At 40.2% G+C, this 20,415-nt stretch overlaps 2 long non-coding RNA genes across 2 annotated transcripts; both read right to left on the bottom strand.

Annotated features, from left to right (window-relative positions):
• Positions 1-5,536: 5,536 nt before the first annotated feature.
• On the bottom strand, positions 5,537-9,680 carry LOC126992827 (uncharacterized). The gene is made up of 3 exons (XR_007747103.1): positions 9,553-9,680; positions 6,363-6,579; positions 5,537-5,841 (listed from the first exon to the last, which is right to left on the bottom strand). It is a non-coding gene; the product is annotated as an uncharacterized LOC126992827 (long non-coding RNA).
• A 6,733-nt stretch (positions 9,681-16,413) lies between these two features.
• Positions 16,414-18,508, bottom strand: LOC126992828 (uncharacterized). The gene is made up of 2 exons (XR_007747104.1): positions 17,961-18,508; positions 16,414-17,271 (listed from the first exon to the last, which is right to left on the bottom strand). It is a non-coding gene; the product is annotated as an uncharacterized LOC126992828 (long non-coding RNA).
• Between the last annotated feature and the right edge of the window lie 1,907 nt (positions 18,509-20,415).

Genomic DNA, 20,415 nt, shown 5'->3' with positions numbered 1-20,415 from the left:
AGGAGGGTATCAGGACACCTACCTCCCGAAACTGACTTATCTTTCGGCCACCTCTTGATTCTTTTTAGGAGCAGCGAGTAGCTGGCTTTTTTTTTATTATTAATGTTTACTTTTTTGTGCCCTTTAGCTGTCTCCTTTTCTGTAAAAAAAAAAAAAAATGAAATGGTTTGTGGAGTGATGATTTTTTTTCCTCATACTTCAACTTAGAGGGAAGGAAGGGCCTGTAATAAGGGAGGATATTCATAGGGTTTTGTTGGTAAGCAGAACCGAAGGACCTTGCACGTAGTAATGGGGTTTAACCTCCTCTCAACACGAGTATATACTGTGTCCTTGTGTGCCCCTGTACTTCATATCCCAGGGGCCACGCCGCATACTGGCTTGCTTTAGCCAATATAATGATGATTATTTTATCTCTATATTTATGCTTACATCTCAAAATTATCAATTAATTTATACTTCTTTATGTTCACCATTTAATTCTGCATGTTTTCATATATAATACATGATGATTATGTTGAGTTTATGGCTGAAAGCTTGTTATACTCAATAGCGACATTTGAAATTTAGCGCGTGGCGATCTCGGATACGGCGCAGGGCGCTGTTTTGGCCCGGCCGTAGTGAGTTTCTTTATGTGCACCATGTAATTCTGCATGTTTTCATATATAATACATGATGATTATGTTGAGTTTATGGCTGAAAGCTTGTTATATTCAATAGCGACATTTGAAATTTAGAGCGCGGGGCGCTGGCAATCTCGGATACAGCGAGGGCGCTGTTTTGGCCCGGCCGTAGTGAGTTTCTTTATGTGCACCATGTAATTCTGCATGTTTTCATATATAATACATGATGATTATGTTGAGTTTATGGCTGAAAGCTTGTTATATTCAATAGCGACATTTGAAATTTGGCACACGCGGCGATCTCGGATACGGTGCGAGGTGTTGTTTGGCCTGGCCGTAGTGAGTTTCTTTATGTGCACCATTTAATTCTGCATGTTTTCATATATAAAAATGATGATTATGCTGAGTTTATGGCTGAAAGCTTGTTATATTCAATAGCGACATTTGAAATTTGGAGAGCGTGGCGATCTCGGATACGGCGCAGGGCACTGTTTTGGCCCGGCCGTAGTGAATTTCTTTATGTGCACCATGTAATTCTGCATGTTTTCACATATAATACATGATGATTATGTTGAGTTTATGGCTGAAACCTTGTTATATTCAATAGCGACATTTGAAATTTAGCGCGAATGGCGATCTCGGATACGGTGCGGGGTGTTGTTTTGGCCCGGCCGTAGTGAGTTTCTTTATGTGTACCATTTAATTCTGCATGTTTTCATATATAATACATGATGATTATGCTGAGTTTATGGCTGAAAGCTTGTTATATTCAATAGCTACATTTGAAATTTGGCGCGTGGCGATCTCGGATACGGCGCAGGGCGCTGTATTCGCCCGGCCGTAGTGAGTTTCTTTATGTGCACCATTTAATTCTGCATGTTTTCATATATAATACATGATGATTATGTTGAGTTTATGGCTGAAAGCTTGTTATATTCAATAGCGACATTTGAAATTTAGAGCGATTTGAGATCTCGGACACAGCAGAGGGCGCTGTTTTGGCCCGGCCGTAGTGAGTTTCTTTATGTGCACCATGTAATTCTGCATGTTTTCATATATAATACATGATGATTATGTTGAGTTTATGGCTGAAAGCTTGTTATATTCAATAGCGACATTTGAAATTTAGAGCGCGCGGCGATCTCGGAAACAGCTCCAGGTGCTGTTTTGGCCCGGCCGTAGTGAGTTTCTTTATGTGCACCATGTAATTCTGCATGTTTTCATATATAATACATGATGATTATGTTGAGTTTATGGCTGAAAGCTTGTTATATTCGATAGCGACATTTGAAATTTGGCTCTCGCGGCGATCTCGGATACGGTGCGAGGTGTTGTTTTGGCCTGGCCGTAGTGAGTTTCTTTATGTGCACCATTTAATTCTGCATGTTTTCATATATAAAAATGATGATTATGCTGAGTTTATGGCTGAAAGCTTGTTATATTCAATAGCGACATTTGAAATTTAGCGGCGATTATCTCGGACACAGCAGAGGGCGCTGTTTTGGCCCCGTAGTGAGTTTCTTTATGTGCACCATGTAATTCTGCATGTTTTCATATATAATACATGATGATTATGTTGAGTTTATGGCTGAAAGCTTGTTATATTCAATAGCGACATTTGAAATTTGGCACACGCGATCTCGGATACGGTGCGAGGTGTTGTTTTGGCCTGGCCGTAGTGAGTTTCTTTATGTACCATTTAATTCTGCATGTTTTCATATAAAAATCATGATTATGCTGAGTTTATGGCTGAAAGCTTGTTATATTCAATAGCAACATTTGAAATTTGGCGCGCGTGGCGATCTCGGATACGGCGCAGGGCACTGTTTTGGCCCGGCCGTAGTGAATTACTTTATGTGCACCATGTAATTCTGCATGTTTTCATATATAATACATGATGATTATGTTGAGTTTATGGCTGAAACCTTGTTATATTCAATAGCGACATTTGAAATTTAGCGCGAATGGCGATCTCGGATACGGTGCGGGGCGTTGTTTTGGCCCGGCCGCAGTGAGTTTCTTTATGTGTACCATTTAATTCTGCATGTTTTCATATATAATACATGATGATTATGCTGAGTTTATGGCTGAAAGCTTGTTATATTCAATAGCGACATTTGAAATTTGGCGCGCGGGGCGATCTCGGATACGGCGCAGGGCGCTGTTTTGCCCGGCCGTAGTGAGTTTCTTTATGTGCACCATTTAATTCTGCATGTTTTCATATATAATACATGATGATTATGTTGAGTTTATGGCTGAAAGCTTGTTATATTCAATAGCGACATTTGAAATTTAGCGCGCCTGGCGATCTCGGATACTGTGCTGGGCGTTGTTTTGGCCCGGCCGTAGTGAGTTTCTTTATGTGCACCATGTAATTCTGCATGTTTTCATATATAATACATGATGATTATGTTGAGTTTATGGCTGAAAGCTTGTTATATTCAATAGCGACATTTGAAATTTGGCACACGGCGATCTCGGATACGGTGCGAGGTGTTCTTTGGCCTGGCCGTAGTGAGTTTCTTTATGTGCACCATTTAATTCTGCATGTTTTCATATATAATGATGATTATGCTGAGTTTATGGCTGAAAGCTTGTTATATTCAATAGCGACATTTGAAATTTGGCGGCGTGGCGATCTCGGATACGGCGCAGGGCACTGTTTTGGCCCGGCCGTAGTGAATTTCTTTATGTGCACCATGTAATTCTGCATGTTTTCATATATAATACATGATGATTATGTTGAGTTTATGGCTGAAACCTTGTTATATTCAATAGCGACATTTGAAATTTAGCGCGAATGGCGATCTCGGATACGGTGCAGGGTGTTGTTTTGGCCCGGCCAGTGAGTTTCTTTATGTACCATTTAATTCTGCATGTTTTCATATATAATACATGATGATTATGCTGAGTTTATGGCTGAAAGCTTGTTATATTCAATAGCGACATTTGAAATTTGGTAGCGTGGCGATCTCGGATACGGCGCAGGGCGCTGTTTTGGCCCGCCGTAATGAGTTTCTTTATGTGCACCATTTAATTCTGCATGTTTTCATATATAATACATGATGATTATGTTGAGTTTATGGCTGAAAGCTTGTTATATTCAATAGCGACATTTGAAATTTAAGCGGCGATCTCGGACACAGCAGAGGCGCTGTTTTGGCCCGCCGTAGTGAGTTTCTTTCTGTGCACCCTGTAATTCTGCATGTTTTCATATATAATACATGATGATTATGTTGAGTTTATGGCTGAAAGCTTGTCATATTCAATAGCGACATTTCAAATTTAGCGTGGCGATCTCGGATACAGTGCGGGGTGTTGTTTTGGCCTGGCCGTAGTGAGTTTCTTTATGTGTACCATTTAATTCTGCATGTTTTCATATATAATACATGATGATTATGTTGAGTTTATGGCTGAAAGCTTGTCATATTCAATAGCGACATTTGAAATTTAGCGCGCGTGGCGATCTCGGATACGGCGCAGGGTGTTGTTAAGGTTTTTCATTATCAGTTATCGGTTATCGGGAATAAGGTTTTCTGTTATCGTGCCCTGCTATGGCGGAGACGCTGTCTTTCTCCTCAGTCTGAAGCTAGCCAGCACTGTGAGTGGAACGTTTCTCTGGAATACACACACTGCATTTTGACCCCTACTATGGCACCCAAGCATCCTTCCACCTCGTCCAGTGACATAAGAACATAGGAGTCTGCACGAAGCAGCTCCTCTGAACCTTGGCTCCCGTGTATCTAACCCTACCTAATATCGCTGTCCATGACGCATCAACAAAGTGATGGTGGTGAGTGTTTTTGTTGTGTCAGTGACTTACAAATGTAATGTAGCAATTCTTTCTTTAGAAAACTTTAACTTAACCCGGTGGTGGCAGGGATCATGTTTCTTAATGGTCCCTCCCAGCAAGAAAAATGAGAAAAAATCACCCCTCACACAAACCATTTCATATTATATATCAAAGCATTTGTGATCAGTTTGTGTGTGTTACTTTCCTCTCTGTCAAAGGCTGTAAAATAAGGCAAAAAGTAAGTAGAAAAATATATATCTACCCTTGCAGGTGAAAATATAGCCTGTTAGCTTTTGAGACCAAACCATGTAGTGAGCCTCCTCCTCCCTCCCTGCTGGCTAGGCTTCCTTTTAATATGTATTTCCACACATGATGCGGCCAATATTAGGAGTCTTTTTCACACCAATATTTACTGTATAATGATGACTTGACTCCTGCATTAGCACCGGTGAGTGAGTTAGGGGCTTAAGGAACTTTGATGCCAGGATTGGAGGTGACTTATTCCTGGGTTTAAACTTATACAAAATCAGGTTGGCGACATGTCTGTGGTAAGTCCCTTGTACAATAAGAAATATTACTTTCCTCTCTGTCAAGGGCTGAATAAATAAATCAAATTAATCTAACTATATTATAAAGCAAAACCAATCTTGCATGCATAATATGTATCCAGTGTGTAGTAAGCACTTTGGCAAACATATATCATGCACCCTATGCTTAACACGGTAGCTGCGGGGATCATGTTTCTTACCCGGTAGCAGCGACGGGCCAAATTTGTGGCTTTACCGTGTAGCAGCAATGGAACAAATTTGTGGCTTTACCGTGTAGCAGCAATGGGACAAATTTGTGGCTTTACCGTGTAGCAGCGACAGGCCAAATTTGTGGCTTTACCGTGTAGCAGCAACGGGCCAAATTTGTGGCTTTACCGTGTAGCAGCAACGGGCCAAATTTGTGCCATGATTTAAACCCCCCAAAATAGATGATGTGTAAACTGATCACAAATGCTTTGATATGTATTATGAAATGGTTTGTGTGAGGGATGATTTTTTTCTCATTTTTCTCGCTTGGGGGGACCATTAAGAAACATGATCCCCGCTGCTACCGGGTTAAGAAACATGATCCCCGCTGCTACCACCACCACTGGGTTAAAAGGCCTTTCCCTCTAAGCAAGGGGAGGTAGTGAACATTTTACAACACACTGGGTTACTAAGTGAGCTGCTGAACATTTTACAGCTCAATATAACGGGTTCACCCTTTGGAGGCTTCTGGCGGGGGTAATGAAGGCAGGGCAGGAAATGAGTAGAGAAAGCTTACCTATTTCTCCAGGCTGCTGAAAAGCTTGTTGGTGAAGAATTACTTGTCGGTGAAGAGACTGTTGTTGAGGTGAGGAGTGCCCTGTGTTATGGCACCTCCCAGCACTGCTACACCAACCTGCAAATATGTGTCCACTCTCAAAGTCTTGTACTGGGAAAGACAGCATGGGATAATATATTATAAAATCTCTCTCTCTATCAAGGGCTGTATAATTAAGATAATTAATTGATACTCTCTCTCTCATATTTGTTTTTTTACATACTTTTCTTCCTCTACCCTCCCTCTCTCTCTCTCTCCCCTCATAACTCTACACATACAGCCAGGCCTATACTTTGAGGCAGTGCCAACATTGCCAGACTGTTGTACTCAGCCTCTTATATTTACGGACTTCCAACACAAAATCTGTCTCCTGGTCCTCAATAACGAGATTCACTTATATTTATCATTAAAATAGTTAATTCCTCTTGTTTCTTGGCAATACAGTGTATTTGTATATGCATACAGTCCCTTACAAGCTAGATAATAGTACGCGTAATAGGAATGATAATATTGACAATAATAATAGTTACAAGATAATTTAATACTAAGCTATTCTAACCTAAAACTTATTCAAACCTAGCCATACTTTTTTTCCTTACCTCCCTTGGCTGGGCCTGGTGGTGGGCCCAAGCCGGCAAGTGTTTATAGCGGCCCCATCTTGCTTTCCCTTGGACAGTCCCATACAGTCCAGGATGATGGTGGTGGTCTTCAGGACAGGTAGACTGTGGCAGCGGTGGATTCAAACCCTCCTCATCCATGACGCAGTGAACGCAGGACCGGCACGCTAACCACTCAGCCACCGTCTCCTTCCCCAGCCTGTGTTCCGACGCCAAATATGCAAAAAGTAAAAACATATGCCTCAATGTGTCATCCCAGACTATATATAAAGAGAATTAAATCTAAGTCATCCTAACCTAATGAAACTTTAATGAAACTAATCTAGCCTTAGCAAGCCACTGTCAAAACAATATAAACAGAAATATATCTCCAGGTGTGTCCCCCCCAAGACCATATATTTAGAGAATTAAATCTAAGCTATCCTAACCTGCCCAAACTTGCTGAGCTATCCTAACAAGACCTAACTTAACCTGGTAGTAACAAGGGCCCAAATTTGTGGCTTTACAGTGTACCAGCGACGGGCCAAATTCTTGCCATGATATGTAACTTGATATATTAAGAAGGATATAAACCCCACCACTGACCATCAGGATCCACCGGGAAGAAGCCTACCGGCGCAATAGGCCAAGACGTAAAAATAAATAATAAATAAATAAATAAATAAATAGATGATCCATAAACTGATCACAAATGCATTGATATATATTATGAAGTGGTTTGTGTGTGTGATGATTTTTTTGTCATTTTTCTCGGGTTGTGGGGAGGGGCGTTAACCTAGTGGTGGAAGCAGCAGGGATCATGTTTCTTAATGGTCCCTCCAAACAAGAAAAATGGAAAAAAATCACCCCTCACACAAACCATTTCATATTATATATAAAGCATTTGTGATCAGATTATGTATCATCTATTTTGGGGGGTTTATATCATGGCACAAATTTGGCCCGTCGCTGCTACACGGTAAAGACACAAATTTGGCCCGTCGCTGCTACACGGTAAAGACACAAATTTGGCCCATCGCTGCTACCGACTTAAGAAACATGATCCCCACAGCTACCGGGTTAACCGTACCTGCCGTGCGCTCTACTACCACAATGAAATAAAACAAATATATACTGCGTTGCACCCCAAGACAATATTTTAAGAGGCGGTGAGTATGGAGATGACCGTAGCCACCTCTCCCGCCAGTGACATCAACGGCAGTGTGGTGAGAGGCCTATCCTGCCTATTTATCCTAAACAAGTGGGTGTTATTCCAGAAAAAACACCCAAGTCTCATCACTTCACACTTATTTATATATTCAAGGGCTGAAAAATATCGGAAACATTAACAAAAAAAAAATGCCCGGTCAGCACTAAGTTATCCTAACCTTGGATTAAACTTAGATTTTAACGTTACCTCCTGTGAGAGCAAGATAAAAATTGACAGACAAAATAGGTCAATTCCGGCCCTCGCGGTATCATGAGCAGACCTCCAGAATAACACCCGATGGTCTAGGATAAAAAAGTTGGAAAATTTCATTTAGTTGGCGCAACATCTGTGGTCATATGCCGGAGAGAGACAGAAGGGGAAGGAATTATAGAAGGGAACAGATCCCAGGAGACGGGACACAACCCCCGATTAATACCTGGTACACTGCTGGGTGGACAGGGGCATAGGGTATCGGAAAAGCCTCCCAAATTTTCCCACTCTGCCCGGGAATCGAACCCAGGCTCTCTCGGTAGTGAGCCGAGTGTGCTAACTGCTAACCACTGCACCACGAAGCCCCCAGGTCTAGGATAAGATACTGGTCATCACTAAGTTATCCTAACCTTGGATTAAACTTAGATTTTAACCTTAACCTCCTGTGAGAGCAAAGTAAATATTGACAGGCAAAATATAGGTTCATGCCAGCCTTCGCAGTACCAGGAGCATGTATAACTCTAGAATGACACCCGATGGTCTAGGGTAAGCACATGTGGTCAAGGCAACAACGCTAACCTACATATTCCCCCTTAGAGTTAATAGGTTCACCACCCCGGGTCATCACCACCACATGCATCACCTAAAATCACCACAATCACCATCAATACCACCTCAGACACACATGAAATCACAACCATAACGATGAAAACGCATAAAAATCAAGAGAAATAACACTGAAATAAATAAATCTGAAAAATTCGTAAAATTCACCCCGCCCGCTAGACGAGTCACCCTTAAAACACTTCTAGCTCACGTTAACCTTCAATATTTCCTGAGTAACACAACCCACACCTCATATCTGCAATAATACAACACAAATACACCCTAATCCTTAATACAGGAGTACCCAGGCATCTTACACTGGTCAAAACTCACGGATATAAGGTCACGTATGGTTCGCTCCCATCCGCCGGTTACGCCCTTATGACCTCACCGCTAAACGCCCATAATTCAATATCTAAGACACTCACACCTCATTTGACCCCATACATTAGGTCATTCAGCTTAGTTCTCCCTCTCATAGTGTTCAAAGTTCTTAGGTGTCATTGATAACTGAGATAATACGTCACATCCGCCGGTTACGCCCTTATGACCTCACCGCTAAACGCCCATAATTCAATATCTAAGACCCTCACACCTCATTTGACCCCATACATTAGGTCATTCAGCTTAGTTCTCCCTCTCATAGTGTTCAAAGTTCTTAGGTGTTATTGATAACTGAGATAATACGTCACATATGGTTCGCTCCATCCGCCAGTTACGCCCTTATGACCTCACCGCTAAACGCCCATAATTCAATATTTAAGACCCTCACACCTCATTTGACCCCATACATTAGGTCATTCATCTCAGTTCTCCCTATCATAGTGCCCGAAGGTCTTAGAGGTCATTAATAATTAAGGTCATATATGGAGCCGGACACCCCAAGCCAGTTATATACGTGACCTTTCTGACCTTACCGGCTTATATCCCGCTCTCCAACTTCACACACAGGAATGCAATGCACGTGTCGCCCTGCCCCTCAAGCCCCGTGCCGCCACGTACTCTACTTTACCGGAAATCAGTAAAAAACGATGAACTTCTGAACAACCACGGCGGCCATTTAAATCCACCTCTCACCCCCACCGATACATTTTCCCTATTTCCACCTATTACAAGCCTTCATTCACTGCCCTCACCCACCCAAAACAATCACGAGGGACTATTTACCGTTTCCAGATGCATGGCTCCCTCGGCAACAGGATAATTCGCCTCAAAAAACACAAAAATAACACACCAGCCTCCTCCCTCCACGGCTGGGGCCGGGTGCGTACGAGAAATGCCTCCTCGGGGAAATAAGTCGCGATACTACCCACTACACATGTCCAATGGGGTAAAGACAGCAAAAAACGTCTTAATTTGCCTTGATTTATGTCTCTTTAACCACCTGTGATCTATATATAAGCGTTGAGATTGCCCAAACCAGGAGTGAGTATCAGCTCAGAGCAGTTCCTCCTATGTAATCTCCTATGTGTTTGTTTTAAAGCCTTCTACTGATTTTAAGTGTTTATCTGATGTATTTGCAGCGTATTGAAGTCGCAAAGGGACAGTTAAACGATAGCAGTGAGTGATATATTGAAAATTAAGCAGTTTCAAGCCCCCTTTGCGAGCTATTTTCCGACTGCGAGATGATTCCTGCCAGCTCAATAGATTCTCGTACTTGAATTAAATGACCCTGGAACTGTCTTTTCCGCTCCAATAACTAGATTTATTTAGAGATAGGGTCGAAATGTTTAATTAATAGGGCTTTTTTTGCAGTGCTTAGGTATATTATCGCTGACATAAATAGTTTTAGTTTAACCTCGGAAACATTAATTACTCTATTTAACTGCACCTTTGCCCTTTTATCGCGTGTTCTGTCATTAGTAAACCCCAATTAAGTCCTGCCGGGGCCTTAATAACAGCGGTAAGGCCTTGGAATCATTAGTATTCGTTATTAATGGGTTGGTCTGGGTCTGGGTCTCGGCACATGTTGTGAACGAAACTGCAGAAAGTATAAAATCCTATCACTCTTCAGCACGGGCTTACAATATGATGTAATGAGCTTATATGTGGGAATAATGGCTTCAGGGAGTTCTTAATACACTTAGTAGTCTCCCTTACGTGAAGCATGGAGGGAGGGAGGGAGGGAGATAGAGGGAGGGAGGAAGGGAAATGAATCACGTATTAATTAGATCTTAAAGCCATTGGTTACAACGTTTCTTCCTGTATAAACTGGTAATTATATCGCTTTTTCTCTTTAATTAAACCTAAAACCGTGTAAATAATGGCTTTGAAATATTTAATAAGGGAAGATGGACGTTGGAACAGGAAAACTCATTGTTGTACCTCAAAACTAATTGTTCCAACCTTTACATAGATTTACATAGAAAATCAGACCACACAGACCCCATGGTCCAGACTTGGTGGTCTGTCCTTAAACCTAAGTGATTTTACATTAATCAGAAGACTCCAAAACGTTGCATTTCTACTCTAGTTGATATTAAGTTGAAGGATATATGCTGAAATGCTATATCTTATGCTATCAAGCTGATTTAAGCTTACGGTCACATGCTGACTTCATGATGCATGCTGACTTGAAATAAAGGTCACAATATGCAGTAAGTTGAGTTCAATGACGGCATTGTTCACTTGTATAACTCCTATGCTGAGCCTATAAAAAGTCAGCATTGAAAGAGATAGCCATGCTGACTCGATCTTATGCAAGCTGATTTAAACTTATGGCCATGCTGACTCATATGCTAATCTTAACTTAAATCCATGTTGAACTCCGAACTCAGCATATCAAGAAAACGATCATGCTGTCATATATAGACCACCATGCTGAGCTCAGAGTGGCTATACAGACTGAAATCAGTAACTCTTTAATGCATGCTGAGTTCAAAATAGGATCAGCATTGAGAAACAGCTAGGCGCCATTCTGAGTGAGCATTGCTGACTTAATTGTTCATAATTAAACACCTAGTAATAGTAGTAGTATACAGTAGTAGTAGTAGTAGTAGTAGTAGTAGTAGTAGTAGTAGTAGTAGTAGTAGTAGTAGTAGTAGTAGTAGTAGTAGTAGTAGTAGTAGTAGTAGTAGTAGTAGTAGTAGTAGTAATAGTAGTAGCAGTAGTAGTAGTAGTAGTATGCTGAGCTCAGAAAAGGTCATAGGCTGAGTTGAATTAAACATATCGCTACAAAAAAGCTTCCTGTACCGACATGCTGAGTTGGGGGATCGAGCCAGCTATAGGCCATGCTGACTTCAGACCATGCCGACTTAAAGAAATTCTGGGCCATGCTGAATTTGCTGAGCTTGGCTCCATATGTTTCACGAATGTAGACAGATCAACATTGTTCATGATTGATGACACTTTGCGTACGAGGAACAAATTAAGGCGTAAAACTCAAATGTAGACAAGTAAATTCAGACTGAACCAAATTTTTCTTCACCAATTAACGTTGTAGTGCGAGAATGGAATAAGCTCCCTGCCTTCCTTCAGTGGTCACACGATTGATCTCCTTTAAAAACAAGCTCGATCGGCCGTCACTTCCTTCAACTCAATATATTAACTAGAGTTGAAATGCAACGTTATGGAGCCATCGGATTAATGTAGAATCACTTAGTTTAAGGACAGGCCACTTAGTCTGGACCCTGGGGTCTGATTTTCTATGTAAATCTGTAAATTTAACCCATCCGAAAGCTATGACGTAATGTTTAAACCTCCGCGTACCCAATCAGCTGTTTTAATCAGCTGATCGGTCACCTCGGCACGCTACTGATATATTGTTTCCGGAGTCACCACACTCGTACGGAACATGTCTATTGCATGACTTGACCTGTGACCTACCATACCGAGACACAGGGATGGATGAAATTCTCTAATATATAGACTTACGAGAAAATAACAAGTTTTTTTTCTCAGAATGGCAACACCCCCGCCAATGGACTCGATCGCTCGCCATATATAATTCTTCCGCCTCGTCATTTTACTTTTTTTTTCAGCTTTCTCGTCCCCTGCATGCATGAGTTAATGCTGTACTTAACGGCAACATCAATAAGGGCTGATATCATATTAAGCCGTGCTGGGAAGAGAGAGAGAGAGAGAGAGAGAGAGAGAGAGAGAGAGAGAGAGAGAGAGAGAGAGAGATGCTGACTTTAAATGCCGACTTCATAAATGCTGACTGATTCTGGGCCATGAGTTTATTGACCTTATAACACAAATGCATGCTGACTTGAGGTACGTGTTGGCCGATCGACATCAAGGCTACTCAGCACTCAGCATAAAACTGATTTTCACTGCTGAACTAATTAACTATAAGAGATGAAGAACCCTTAGAATATATATCATTCTAGATCTCTTCCTTTCCTCTATGAAACACATAGGAATGTATAACTATCTCCTATAAGTCACCCTAAGGCCCTTGCTCATGGTACAAGATACAGTAATGTCTTTGATAAACTAAAAGATGGACAATTGTAACCTATATGAGTGATAATATATATTGAACAAGCCCTCTTTCCATTATTTTTGCAGTATTAAGGAATATATATCAAGCTGCTAACTCATCCCTTGCTCATGGTAGAAGATTCAGTGATATGTCTTTGATAAACTAACTCAAAAGATGGACAATTGTGCCTGATGATAATATATTGAACAAGCCCTCTTTCCATTGTCTATATAGTATTAAGGAATATATATCAAGCTGCTAACTCATCCCTTGCTCATGGTGGAAGGTTCAGTAATATGTCTATGATAAACTAAAAGATGGACAATTGTAACCTATATGAGTGATAATATATATTGAACAAGCCCTCGATCCATTATCTTTGCAGTATTAAGGAATATATATCAAGCTGCTAACTCATCCCTTGCTCATGGTAGAAGATTGTGATATGTCTTTGATAAACTAACTCAAAAGATGGACAATTGTGCCTGATATATATACTGAACAAGCCCTCGATCCATTGTCTATGCAGTATTAAGGAATATATATCAAGCTGCTAACTCATCCCTTGCTCATGGTAGAAGATTCAGTGATATGTCTTTGATAAACTAACTCAAAAGATGGACAATTGTGCCTGATATATATATACTGAACAAGACCTCGATCCATTGTCTATGCAGTATTGAGGGATAGGTATATCAGTTTCCTAACTCACCCCTTGCTCATGGTATCTTCCTAAGGCATTGCTAGACTTGTTTTTATATGCCAAAGATTGAGTACATTAAGACCTTCTCAAAGTCTTACCCAAGAGTTAGTGCTTGATATAAAACTATGCTCATGATAATTAAGGCTTCACAAATGCTGACACTGCCCATGGTAAGACACTTAATGTCAGGTAATTATCAAAACTAACACATAATTAATGGTTTTGATCCCCCAGAAAATAAGGTAGCTACTGGGGGGGTCTGGAAGAGGCTGATCGAGGGTCTGGGGGCTTGAGCTAGGGGGCTTCAGGTAAGAGAAAATACATATAATTAATAGCTTGGACATCAATAATCTAGACCAACCCTTGCTTATGGTAGCTTTCCAAGGCATCGCTTATAGACTTTTTATAATATAGCAAAAATAGAGTACCATCAAGGCTTTCTCAGTCCAATTACTCAAGAATTAGTTCAGTGCTTGTTATAATATTGTTTTCTCGGCCAACCCTTGACAAGGCTATTAAAACTGTTCTTGACAATGCTAGTAATTATCTAACATATACTGGAACCCTTACTAATGTTACATAACAAAGTGGAGACTTAATTGCTGGGGATATTTGATTCATAGTTCCATATTAATTCTTTTTGCTCATTGGAAAGGTTAATTAAAATGTTACCGCCAGTATTATGCTAACACACTTGCTAGGTTAGGTTAGGTGACCAATTACTGGGGCCTGAGGGTCTTAGGGCTGACACGGGAAGGGAAAACACTTATATATAATGTCTTTGACCCCCAGAATAAAGGTAATTGGGAGCTGAGACTGGGGACTTGAGGGGGCTGAGTACATACTGTTTGGGCAGGTAAATCATTCTTCTACATTAATCCTTTGTTATTTTTAAGCTTAAGAACTTTGACTAAAAGCAGCTATGGACCTTCAACTGTAAGGACGTGGCAAATTCTATGAGTCTGAGGCCTCTTCAAGCACTCAAAATCTCTCTTTAAATAGTTTGGGGGAGATAATTCATTCCTTTACATCAAGCGTGTTATTTTTTAAGCTTGAGAACTTTGACTAAAAGCAGTGCTGGACCTTCAACTGTAGAGACATGGCAAATTCTATGTTTGAGGCCTTTTAAATAGTCAAATCCTTCTTATATGTTGTTTGAGGAGGTAATTAATTCTCCTATGAACTTCTTTCTCTCTTCTCCTCCCTCAATGTGATGAATGTGAGAGCTAAATAATATACTAGTGCTAAGCTTCAAAGTATAAACATGGCAAATTCTGAGTGTACGAAGCCTTTCCAAATAGTCAGTCTCTTTAAATACTGTATGGGGAAATAATTGATTCTCCTACATCAACCCTTGCTCAATGTGATGCTTTAAAGCTTGATATCTAGCCAGAACTAAGCTTTCAAGGGTTAAACATGGCAAATTCTGAGTGTACGAAGCCTTTCCAAATAGTCAGTCTCTTTAAATACTGTATGGGGAAATAATTGATTCTCCTACATCAACCCTTGCTCAATGAAGATCTCACTCACTTTAAAATATTCCACCCCCCAAAATATACATACTGGGATCAGAAATCTATGTGGTTGCAGCTATCCACTGGCTATGAAGGGTAAATTTCACTCACCAAAGGCCGCCGAGTGGCTTAACCCGGTAGCAGGGACGGGCCAAATTTGTGGCTTTACCGTGTAGCAGCGATGGGCCAAATTTGTGCCATGATTTGAACCCCCCAAAATAGATGATACATAAACTTGTCACAAATGCTGATATATATTATTATGAAATGGTTTGCGTGAGTGATGATTTTTTCCCATTTTTCTCGCTTAGAGGGACCATTAAGAAACATGATCCCCGCTGCTACCAGGTTAAAACTACCCACATGCTGTCCAGAAGACCACCTATCAACCCGGACTCTAGATTCTAGGATTAAAGATGAGCTCCGGGAGGGCAGCATGAGCCAATGCAAGATGGCACCACTATAAACACTTGCCTGCACCAGAACGGGCTGGGCCGACCATCAGGCCCCACCGGGAAGAAGCCTTGGGCCAACCATCAGGATCCACTGGGAAGAAGCTTACCGGAGCAATAGGCCATGACGTAAAAAAAAAACAAAAAAAAAACAACAACCATATTTGACAAGGCTTTCAGGGGAGTTACAGACAGGGGTGCTTTTATGACCCTTCCTCTGTACCATCAACCTAAAAAAACATCATTGAGAACCCAATTACTGACCCTTTTAGCCTTGGAAATATACAACAGAAAATACAAGACCCAAACAGTCCCCTCAATAAACAGACATACAACTGAAATTTGTGCCATGATATAACCCCCCAAAATAGATGATGCATAATGTGATCACAAATGCTTTGATATATAGTATGAAATGGTTTGTGTGAGTGATGATTTTTTCTTGCTTAGAGGGACCGTTAAGAAACATGACCCCTACCACCACCACCACTGGGTGAAATATGTTAGGTTGCAAATATTTCCACGAGTCACTACATCATTTGAAGGCTTTCCATATACGCTGTGTTGCTAGTATTTCCAAGGGTGGTTTTACGAGCCTTGACACCGTGACAAGGCGAACGTAACAGCCACCCATGACAGCCTGACCCATACCCTTAACAGCCGTGGGAAATTACCGTCTCGAGATTCCAAAACAACGCCCGCCAGACTCAACGTCATATGGTGGTGAAGATTTTAACGCAGGTACACAAAGACACAGGGACGGACACTCAACTCTAAGGTCGAGACGTCGGCCGAAGATGTTGACGTAGCGATCCCAGACGCAGGGACGAACGGTCAACTGTGGGGTCAAACATCAGATATCAACCCGTTTTTTCAACCTGTACATATCTGCTGCCGAATATGGATGAGGGAAATATATTTTAAACCAATTTATTTTTTTCCTGTTACGTATATTTATTTCATAGAGGTCAGAGTTCACCACCCGTACTGCACGCATGGGTGGGTAAAAGACATGTATATATATAACCGTACGTGTTTGAGGATAATCTCCCTCCATAGTCAGGATTCACACATGACTAGGTTACGTATGGTCATTGTTTAACACTTTCCAACTTTTTTCTAGTTATTTATTGAGGTACAAGCCTAACAGAGGTGTCCCCATATAGGCCTGAACCCCTCTCTGATACCTGGCCTGTACTGCTGCTCTCAAATTATGTCAAACTATATTTTTTAAGGTGAAGGGAGACAGCTCTAGCAGGGAACGGAACCTGACGGAACCTCCCTCGCTAGACGCCGATCCGACAGGCTTGTTAGGGGTCACCTGGAGCACTGGGCGGCAGCTTACAGAATGGGTTAGGTCGTTAGGATACTCAAGCCAGCAGTGTGGGTTAGTGTGCAGCAGAAATGAAATGCGTTCACATGCAAAAGCCATACGTGCTGTTATGGAAGCCAGAGAGAATTGTCATACGTAAGCAGGAGTAGCTGTTATGCGAAATTTTGCCGTAAGCAGCTGGAGTTGTCATGCAGAGAAGCCGTGGGATTAGTTACGAAGGAAGGCGCAGAATGTGTTGATAGGTACGAAAGCCAGAAGCAGAGAGAACTGTAAATCCATGCGGGTTATGTGAGCAGGAGTTAGTATACAGAAGCCATGCCCTGTTACGACAGCAGACGCAGAACGGGGTGTTATGAATAGCAGAAGCAGAGTGAGTTGTTACAAGGGCATGCAGATGTTATGCCAGTCCCAGGAGTGCAGGAGTTGATACCCAGAGCAGCAGAGGTTGTCCTTGGTAGCTGAAATTAAAAGGTTTTGTTAATACTCCTAGTACGGAAGTGTTGTAAGTTATGGACAGCACCAGTAGTAGTAGTAGCTATTGCAGAAGGGGTTGTTAAGTTAAGACAAATCCCTACAGACATTATCATATTACCCCAACATAAATACCCTTCCATCCAGTATCTTAACCTTCAAATACATATCTCCAATACATAATTAAATCTATACACAAGCACCAGTAGGAGTTGTTGCAGGAGAGGTTGTTAGTTACGACACCCCCACTACAGACCTTTCCCCTACATACATCCCCCTCCATTCAGTACTTTAACCTTGAAATAAATACCCCCAATACACAATATATACCCCAATACATTGAATGCACATACACATGCAACTCAGTAACACGCACATTTAAATCCATACCAAGTTCCTTATACGTACTGGGATAGGAAATACCTTATGAAGAAATAACCACAGACTTTGTATATAAATAACCCCAGTGCATAACATTCTTTCCCAACAAAACACCATTCTTAGGATATACATATATAAAACACAGAAGACGAAAATCCCAAATACACATTTTAGTATACATGCAACTCAGTAACTCACATAAATCCATACCCAAGTTTCTTATACGTGCTGGGATAGGAAATACCTTAACCTAAAGAAACACTAAAGGCTGTATATGTAAAATCATGCGTAGTACCTTATAAGAAATAACCCCGGCCCTTTACGTAAATACTCTCAGTGCATGACATTTCAATACATGCCAAGTAACTTTCTATCCCCGTACACATGCTGAAAGAGAGATTGTTGTTAATAGCCATAACACACTTCCATACTTATTGATATAGCCTTCATAGATAACATGCACCCTTTAACTACTTTCTGAGCCAGTACACAAGCTGAAAGAAAGAGGATTTTGTTAATTAATAGCCATAGTAGAAAGGCTTTGTAGGAGGTACCCACAGCCACAGAACTTATAAGTAAAATCCTAAGTACAACCTTATAAGTAAAAAAAAACACCACAGACCTTGTAAGTAAATCCCATAGCCTTATACATACAAACATCCAAGTTCATAACATTTCAATACATGCATAATACAAATCATTTAAATATTTTCCTTGGCACATAAACTTCTGCCTATATTTACAAGTTAACCTTCTCCTCCCTCTTATCCTCTTTAATACATAGAATGACATATTTCCTCTACTCCATAAGCTTCTATAAATTCATCTGCCTTTATGTATAGAACTCACATCCTCCTCTTCTTCTTCCTCCTCCTTCTCTGCACTGCTTGGCCTGTAAGAAGATGGGATTGTCAGATGTTTCCGACTCTAACATTAACTACTTGCAAAGGCTAAAAAAAGAGATCAATTTGGTTCTAATGAGTGCTTCTGTAGCATTATGGTACAGGGGAAGGGTCACACTACCACCAGGGTCATTAAACTACCCCTGAAAATGCCCACAACTCCTATGAAAGCCTTGTCAAATATATGTTTTCTTAGGGTCATGGTACAGAGGAAGGGTCAGACTACCACCAGGGTCATTCAACTATCCCAGGAAATGCCCACAACTCCTATGAAAGCCTTGTCAAATATGTGTTTTTAGGTTCACGGTACAGAGGAAGGGTCACACTACCATCAGGGTCATAAAACTACCCCTGGAAATGCCCACAACTCCTAGGAAAGCCATGTCAAATATGTTTTCTTAGGGTCATGGTACAGAGGAAAGGTCACACTAACACCAGGGTCATTAAACTACCCCAAGAAATGACAAACTCCTATGAAAGAACTGTCAAATATATGTTTTCGTTGGGTCATGGTACAGAGGAAGGGGCACACTACCACCAGGGTCATAAAACTGCCCCTGGAAATGCCTAAAACTCCTAGGAAAGCCTTGTCAAATATGTGTTTTTAGGTTCACGGTACAGAGGAAGGCTCACATTTTCATATATTATTTTTTCCTTCTTTTTGTAACTTCATTTTCCTTTCCTTTCCTTTCCCTTCCCTTCCCTTGCGTGAAATTCCCCCCAAAACATAAAAATCAGTTATACAACAGAATACAACAGAATAAAAGAGAATACAACAGAATAAAAGATAATACAACAGAATACAACAGAATAAAAGAGAATACAACAGAATAAAAGAGAATACAACAGAATACAACAGAATAAAAGAGAATACAACAGAATAAAAGAGAATACAACAGAAAACAACAGAATAAAAGAGAATACAACAGAATACAACAGAATAAAAGAGAATACAACAGAATACAATAGAATAAAAGAGAATACAACAGAACACAACAGAATAAAAGAGAATACAACAGAATACAACAGAATAAAAGAGAATACAACAGAATAAAAGAGAATACAACAGAATACAACAGAATAAAAGAGAATACAACAGAATAAAAGAGAATACAACAGAATACAACAGAATAAAAGAGAATACAACAGAATACAACAGAATAAAAGAGAATACAACAGAATAAAAGATAATACAACAGAATACAACAGAATAAAAGAGAATACAACAGAATACAACAGAATAAAAGAGAATACAACAGAATAAAAGATAATACAACAGAATACAACAGAATAAAAGAGAATACAACAAAATACAACAGAATACAACAGAATAAAAGAGAATACAACAGAATAAAAGAGAATACAACAGAATAAAAGAGAATACAACAGAATACAACAGAATAAAAGAGAATACAACAGAATACAACAGAATAAAAGAGAATACAACAGAATACAACAGAATAAAAGAGAATACAACAGAATACAACAGAATAAAATAATACAACAGAATACAACAGAATAAAAGATAATACAACAGAATACAACAGAATAAAAGAGAATACAACAGAATACAACAGAATAAAAGAGAATACAACAGAATACAACAGAATAAAAGAGAATACAACAGAATACAACAGAATAAAAGAGAATACAACAGAATAAAAGAGAATACAACAGAATACAACAGAATAAAAGAGAATACAACAGAATAAAAGAGAATACAACAGAATACAACAGAATAAAAGAGAATACAACAGAATACAAAAGAATAAAAGAGAATACAACAGAATAAAAGAGAATACAACAGAATACAACAGAATAAAAGAGAATACAACAGAATACAAAAGA

Source organism: Eriocheir sinensis, unplaced genomic scaffold (genome assembly GCF_024679095.1).
Source record: "Eriocheir sinensis breed Jianghai 21 unplaced genomic scaffold, ASM2467909v1 Scaffold504, whole genome shotgun sequence".
NCBI classification, from domain to species: Eukaryota; Metazoa; Arthropoda; class Malacostraca; order Decapoda; family Varunidae; genus Eriocheir; species Eriocheir sinensis.
Note: the sequence above shows the minus strand (reverse complement) of the source record. Positions and strands in the feature narration are given on the sequence as shown.